General features: G+C 37.5%; 1 long non-coding RNA gene across 1 annotated transcript in view; it reads right to left on the bottom strand.

Moving 5' to 3' along the window:
• Nucleotides 1-131: 131 nt before the first annotated feature.
• Nucleotides 132-8,072, bottom strand: part of LOC142056014 (uncharacterized) — a 30,462-nt gene continuing 22,521 nt past the window's right edge. The window contains exon 7 of the long non-coding RNA XR_012660164.1: nt 132-6,774. This is a non-coding gene — a long non-coding RNA (uncharacterized LOC142056014). The remainder of the gene's footprint in view (nt 6,775-8,072) is intronic.

Here is an 8,072-nt window from a genome sequence, read left to right as displayed (position 1 = left end):
GGCTATGAAAGGTGTTACGCTATATACATACACTGTTTCAAAATAAAAAGGTTGTATTTTTCCAGAATGCTCCTTGCCTTTCTTCTTCTCTGTGTATGCTGTGGCTGTGGCTCCCTGAGCCTCGTATGCAGTCTGAGGTAAGTATCAGGCCAAATTCTGCTGGTCTGGAGTCATGAGCTACACACACCCATATACTGTAGCATAATCCAGTCTATAGGTTTGGATTTGATCATGGATATTGATGTTTTGATTACATAATGATTTCCTGTGGCCTTGAACCTTATCATGGAATTGTCAAAAAAGAATGGAATCCTCTAATCCAGCCTCATATCCTGATGTCATCCTGGACATGGTGTCAAACCTACAAATACACAGTGCTGGAAATGTGTCAGCCTCCCTGGGCAATCCATACTAGAGCTTCGTGGTACTTTACAATTCAGATTTTTTTCCTAGTCTCCAGTCTAAATATTTGTTGCTGGAATGTATAACCTCTACCCCATATGGACAGCAAGAGAAGTGCATTTCATACTGTTTGCCACGAGCATGCAGAAGCTTACTTGCTTCTCTGCAACAGCCCTTAGTGGCTGGGGAGACTGCCGTCGCGTTTCTTTTCACCTTGCTGTTCTGCACCTTGATCCCTCTGCCTCCTGGAATCTCGTCTAACTGAGTCAATTGCTTCACAGATGGTTATTCCCCAAACTAGGCATTCAGCTGCTGCTGAAGCCTTTACTGACGCAGTGTGAAATACAAGCGTGATGCAGTATGTGCTGCAGGCGACCAACCTGATCTCAATGCAGTTTTTATTTTTTATGCAACTAATGACTTTGTTGAACTGCCTTCAGCTCTGATCCATTGTCCAAACTTTTTCCTTCAGATTTATGAAGCCAATTGTTTTCCCATCCTGTTTTTATTTAACTGATTATTCCAGAGTACCTTACCTTTCACTTCTCTTTATTGACCTGCATTCAATCTTTTAAATTATTTCTATAGTGATAATTTTGAATTAAAATCCTGTCCTCCAGCGCACTTGTATCTACTTCCAACTTCAGGTTGCTTCCAAATGTAATAAGCAGACATTCTATGCCACTTTGTTTAGCCATTTATAGCATTATAAAAGATTTATAAAACACAAACAAATAACGGTAGATTTTCACACCCCTTTGGGACTTGTGTTATACTGACATATACTCAAGTCTAGTCTACTCCATTTAGCAATAAGCTGCCAGTTTATTTTGTGGCAGTAGAAATGATTTAAAAATTACAGATAATTAGGCCCACTGTTTATCACTGTTCTCTCACCTTAATTGTTCTTCACATCACAAACTTCAAACTAAATTACCCCCAGTTAGATGCTCAATAAATTAATAGCACTGAATGGACCAAATAGATGAAATAACAGAGAACTTTATCTCTTAAGTCAAACTAGACAAATAGAAAACGGGTAGCATGGACTAACATCCATGGTTTCTTGTTTCATGTCCCTCTTCCCTGTGTTTTCAGTCAAGTACCCAGATCCACCTCTTTCAAAATATCTTTGAGAGTTGGTAACCTCAACTTTGGGGCCTACTTCCAATAAGCAAAGGCATCCACAACACCCAGTGACAGCAGCCGCACGTGCTTTTCTACCTCTGCCTCAGGCTTTGTCCCTACAAGATGGCAAATCTGACTTAATGAGCATAGTGCTAAAACACTACAACCATGAATCTATCCAAACTCAGTGTAGCAGTTCAAATTTTGTTTAAAAATCACCTAGAAGTAACTTAGTAGCAGCAGAGTTTTTATTAGGCCAGGTCTGCTTGTCCTTAGTAAGCCAACATACAGCCAAAATAGAGCCTTTGTGAACACACCACTGTACGCTGCAGATAACTTGACAGATGTGCTGCGATTTCGCGCTTCATCTAGATCAAATTTCATTGCCATTTGATCCAGCATTGTACATGTCCTTTGTAATGGACATGAAGCCTTGATGTTGCTCACAGCACCAGAGCTGCTGCCTCTGGACCAACTGATCGCAGCCTCCTTACCAACCTGGAGGTGACTATTGAAAGGAATTTTGAAAGAGATTATTTAATTTCTTTGCTTTTGCATAGCACCGTATTTCATTCTACTTTGTCAACAAGAACAAGTAACTTGCACACAAATGTTTAAAAAATTATTAAAATATTTCTAATTGCCCTACATGGAATAAACTCATTTAGCTTCTTAAATGTTCGGAGCAAAACCTTGTTCTGGCTTCTTCAAGCAGTATCCAACATTGCCAGAAGAACAGCAGTATTGGAGCAGTGCTAGAGAAGCTTTTAGAACTGAACTTTGTTTTGCAGAAAAACGTGGATGCGTCAAGAGAGCATTTTCAGACCTTGCATTGAATTTGTTAAATTGCAGGGAATTAAAATGATTCCTGCTTTTAAGAATTCCTCCAATCAATGTTTTAATATAGAAATGTCATAAACTACCAAAAATATAGAATATTTAATATATTAATCTTATCATTCAAAATATATATCACCATCAAAATATATAATAATTCAAGGCATTCCATTTACAGCTATTTAAGCTGGACATGAGGAAGCATTTCTGTACGGAGAGGGTGGTCGGACACTGGGCCAGGCGTCCTGGAGAGGGGGTCGGTGCCCCCGGCCAGGCAGCATTCAAGGGCATTTGGACAGTGCCCGTCACAACATGCCATAACTTTTGGTCAGCCCTGAGGTGGTCAGGCAGGGTTGTTGGTCCCTACCAACCGAAATAGTCTATTCTATTCTATTCTATTCTATTCTATTCTATTCTATTCTATTCTATTCTATTCTATTCTATTCTATTCTATTCTATTCTAAATTTTGTTTTGTTCTACAAATTCATTGTGTTCATTTCTATATCAAAAGGTAAGATTTAGCCTTTTTATTTGGGTGGGAAAAAAGGAAGCTGTTTTACATTTTTTCTTTTACCTGTTGCAGAAACTTGCTAGCCACTTGTCTGTGTACTCTAAGGTAAACCGTATTTAGCAGTGAAACTCAGAACTGAGAATTTGCCTCACGGTTGCCAGACAATCTGGGCATTTTAACTCTCATGAAGACACAGACAGTTGTACTGCACTGTCCCAGCTCACACGAGCCCACCCGCCATTAAGAGCCCCACTGAAGTCACTGGAACTGTTCGTACAGGAGACAATGCAATAGTATTAAATGTGAATAAGGTTGGCACAATATGGCCCTAACTCATGTTCATTAGTGTAGGGTACTGTATATTTTTTCTGGAGCTGTAATGCTTTGTGCTTTGATATCTCTCACTGTTAAGACGTAGGTGCTAGGCATATGTGATTTCAGAGATGCCACCTTGCACGCTATAGTCATCCACGTAGCTTGCCAACAGTTACATCCATATTTTAACAAGGAGATTAACACGTTCTTTCTTTTGACAAATTCATTAAATCGTGGCAATTAACTGATGAGTCTCCTTCTAAATTAGTAAAAAAACTCGCCAAAACAGTCCCCTGAGCCCCCAAGTCCCACTTCACTTAGAGATCAGGCGTTACTGGCTTCCCACCACGTTCAGAGAATGTGTTAAAATACAACTGGCTTTTTAACTGTGTATATGCCTCAAAAGAAAGAAAGAATGTGAAGAGGGGATGGAGTGCAGCTTTATGTTGTACTGCATCTAGCTCTGTATTTCCTTCTCATTTTAACACTGCCCCCAAACTGGCCCCCTTTCTCATTTTAACACTGCCCATGAGTGAGGCAGGAGCAAATCTCTAGTAACTACACCAACGTCAGTGATATTATTTGTACTAACGCTGAGCTGAATTTGATCCACTCCCCTCAAGGGCAGTACAAATCTAATTACATGACATCTGTTGCCTTTATTATTATAAATCAAAGTGTTAAAGAAGTGTGAATTTGTTATGTTTCGTATAACAAAGAAACGTATTTCCATACACCTCAGTGTTCACTGGCTTCAAGACTTAACTCTATAAGCACTGAGATCAGAAAATATTATGTATCACTTTCCCTCTTTCCCTGTGTTTCTCACACAAGATATTAAAATTATACTGCCAGCTTTATCTTGCAGTCAGAAATTGTGTCCTAGGATGCTTGCAAAACAATACCATATATTTTTATGTTTAAATATGGTACTTGTGCATATTTTATGTGATTATAGTACCCTTACTTTTGTCTCAGAGCTGTTTCATTTGTAATAACTAGCAATAAAGGTGACCAGATGATACTATACAGAATATTACGGTATATGGTAGCTTTGTACACTGAGAACCTCAGTCTCAGTCATAGAACCTATGTCTGAAGTCTGTGTATTCCAGAAAACTCATCCTTATGTATTACCTCATATACTCAGCACATTTCCATTTTAGACATGTTTTCAAAGTTATTTAATGTTTTCCTGGATACCTCCACAGCTAATTAGATGGAGTATTTTGCATCAGCATGTTATTTGCACAGAATATTTAAAAACACATCCCTGAACTTATTGCTTATCTTCTTTTCCCAGTCTCCCATTTACTTACATATTTTCCAGAGCATTTATGGTATTACCAGTTAAACACAGCTTCTATGAACACTCCTATTTTCAATGTCTACATCTTAATACCTTCTTATTTAGGTTTGTAGCATACTAAGTTAAACAGCTCCTAGAACTGCCACTTGTACGTTCATGCCAGTTCACTATCCATTGCGTTTTCCGTGTGGCTGTGCAATAAGCCAGATCAGGAAAAAGATTTGGCTGATCTTTTAACCCAGTTTGGATTATTTTGCAGCAAATGTGCAACAACAGCCTCAGAAGCACCAGAAGTACAGACAGAAGGCAGAAAAGAAATATGAAAAATGTTACTCCAGAAGATGGCTTGTAGTTAAATCCTAGAGAAAGAAGATATTCTGCTGCTTTTTACTTTTCCTGGGTTCTAGGAAATAAAAAAAGAAGCTTCAGGAAGAAAAACCTATGTGTACATCAAAAAAGTGGACATCTGGACTGCTCATGATCATTGGAATAACATCCCAGGGAAGTGGTAGATTCTCCAACATTGGACACTTTTAAGATTCGGTTGGACAGGGTGCAGGGCTGTCTTGTCTAGGCCATGCTTTTGCCAAGAAAGGTTGGACCAGATGGTCCTTGAGGTCCCTTCCAACCTGGTATTCTGTGATTCCAATTGCAAGTCCATCTCCTACAGCTCCAAGCAGAAGTTACTGGATTTCGAAGGGCCAAACGAAGGTTCTGTTGAAACTAATAGCAAAACTCTGAGACCTGTTTCCAAAGTAGGATAATAATCATAATAAAAAAACCAATGAGAGGTTTTGAGATTTTACGACTGATAAACTTAGCAGTACCTCTGCTTAATACAACCGGGTATTTGGTCTAGCAGGGTTTATTACACACTATTAGAATCTATTGGGTAACATAACAAAAATGGCTGAAGTACAAGAAGTAGTGTGTACTGTAACATTGTGTTTATTTACAAAACTAAATGGTGTGCTAAGCAGATCAATCTAAACACAGGGCAAGTCACTATATATCTTTCATATAGCTATATCCATACAAAAATCCATGGCTTTTCATAATCCAATGGGTTTAATTTTAATTTTTACTTTTTATTTGACAAATCATTATCCCCGCCAAGACAGCTAAATATGAAAATAGTAAGTTGGCATGTGTAATTCCACATCGCCATTAGATTATCAAAAAAATAGCAATGGGGACATCATAATGCTGGGACAAGAGGGATTGGAAAGATATAAGAAAGGGACATCAGTCAGCAGTCAAGAAAGACTAAGGGATGATTAAGCCAACAATGAAGATTGTAAGAAAGCAGTTTGTTTTGCCAATAGTTACAGCAGTGGATCTTGCCGTCTTTGCCCCCTTTCTTCATCCCTCGCCCTTTCTCCCTGCCCTTCCCACAGACATTTTCCACATTCCGTGGTAATGAAGGCCATCTAAGTGCAAATGTCTGACACAGGTCTGCACAATGCTGGTGTTGTTCTAACTACAGAGTCGTAGTTCAATAGTGCAAAGTCGACTCTGATCCCATCTTGTACAGAAGCTCCTCCCAGTTGCAGATGGTATCCTCACCTTATTTATTTTAAAGCATATGAAGCTGTATTTTAAAATTTCAACTAAAACGTTGAAAGGAGGCACAAACAGCAAGTACATCTTTGTGCATCACTTTATATTAACCAATGTGAAATGGATGTGCCAGCTCTGTATATATTTCTGAAAGCAAGCTAGGAACTACTGAGATTTATATTTTTTCAAATTGTAAGAATATGGGCATACTAATGCTTGTATTCATAATGCACAAAATCTCTTCACTAACATGAGAAGGCTCACTGATTTTGACAACATCATTAACCAACACAGCCAACAGGACATGGTTTATAAACACTCAACAATATACTCTCCTCCTTAACAGCTACATTTTTCAACTAATTGAAATTGCAAGGAAAACAAAAAATATTTTAAAATTAGTCCTGGTGCTTCCAATACAACCCCAAAAGAGAACATATAAAGATCATGTGTTATGAACATGTGCTGATAACTTCCAAGAGATATTTCCATACCCTTATGGGGCAAGGATTAACATTTCTTAAATCTCTTCTTGGTAGCACGGTATTCAGTTTCTTCAGGTAGTTATAAATCCCAGTCTTCTTACGTCAAATAACTATAAACGGTTTTGTTAGCTTTCCCTTCATGAAGTATATGGGTTCCTTTGAAGCATTGATTATATTTTTGTCCAAAACTGTTACTAATGATGAGAGAATGCAGCTTTCACGATTTCTTTCTCAAAAAAAAAAAAAAAAAAAAAGAAAAAAAGCATTTGAAATTTTACTTGTATTATCCAGCAAATTCAGGTTGTTGCATATTTTTTTTTTGAAAAAAGGATAAAAATAGGTAGGACTACGTTTGGATAATGTTGACCGAACACCTATTTCAGTGGAGAGTCAAGGGTATGCAACACTGAGCAGAAGGGACATGTGAATATTTCCACAACAGTTCAGGTCTCTCTTTTTAATCTTGATAGAGAATTGTGACTGGAAACAAGAAGCAGCAAAACCCTCCTTGCTTTTAGTTCTAACTTTGTGAGATGTCGTTTTCCAGTTCATGTACAATAAACTTCTGGAGTTATATACAATGGTGAAATCTTTTAAAAAGTCTATCTCTGTGAGGCGATTAAAAATAATAGTTGTGAAATGGACTTTTGGAAAGACGTGAAATTCTTTACGTTGTCAGTTAGTCCAGCACTTGGAGATGGACAAAGACCAAACCTAAATAACAGTAAGTGACAGGGGAGTTATATTTGATTCTTCTGTGCCTCTTGAGAAAATGTGTATTGCAACATGTTAATACATAAATTTTTTTTAAAATAGCAGTATTTTTTATGTTAATAGGACATTTTGAAGCCTTAAGAGTATTGAGCTATATTTTAAGAGTGCACTGCAGAAGCATATAGAGAAATTAGAGAAGTATAAAACATTTTTTTTTTTGTTAAAATGGGTTCCCTCCAAAATATTTTGTTAAAATAGTAAAAGATATGGGCCAGGATATAGTTGTATACATATACACGAGGGGAAAAGATGGAAAAAGGAACATGTCTTGCTTTGCATTTCAGTTTGTGGACCAAATGCCCTCATGGCAAGGTTTGTGCTAATCTGAAGTGCTTGTTGCTTTTCAAGATCAAAACCATTTAGAAAGACAAAGTCTATAATATGTTAAATATGGCTTCATGGACAAAACTATTCCTGTTCCAACAAGTATTTGTCTTTTTTTTGCCTCTTTTTATGCTATTTTACATGCTCTAATAGGCTCTTATTGTGTAATATGTGCTTGCATTCTGCATAACTGTAAAAATACAGCTGTACCTCACTTTATTCTTTCTCATTCCCCTTAACAGAGTCTTATGTTAATGAAGACAAATCAAATACTTGAATGGCCATTGCATGGATCTAGCTCAGCACTAAAGTAATTCCTGCATGCCTCTGAAACTCTGGAGGAAAAAAGTCTTACTTACACATTGTATGTACATTGCTGTTAGGTTTTGTGCAGGAGACTGAGAAATTCCTGCAGGAAATATTAGA

The sequence above is a fragment of the Phalacrocorax aristotelis genome, chromosome 4 (assembly GCF_949628215.1).
Source record: "Phalacrocorax aristotelis chromosome 4, bGulAri2.1, whole genome shotgun sequence".
In the NCBI taxonomy this organism is placed as follows: Eukaryota; Metazoa; Chordata; class Aves; order Suliformes; family Phalacrocoracidae; genus Phalacrocorax; species Phalacrocorax aristotelis.
Note: the sequence above shows the minus strand (reverse complement) of the source record. Positions and strands in the feature narration are given on the sequence as shown.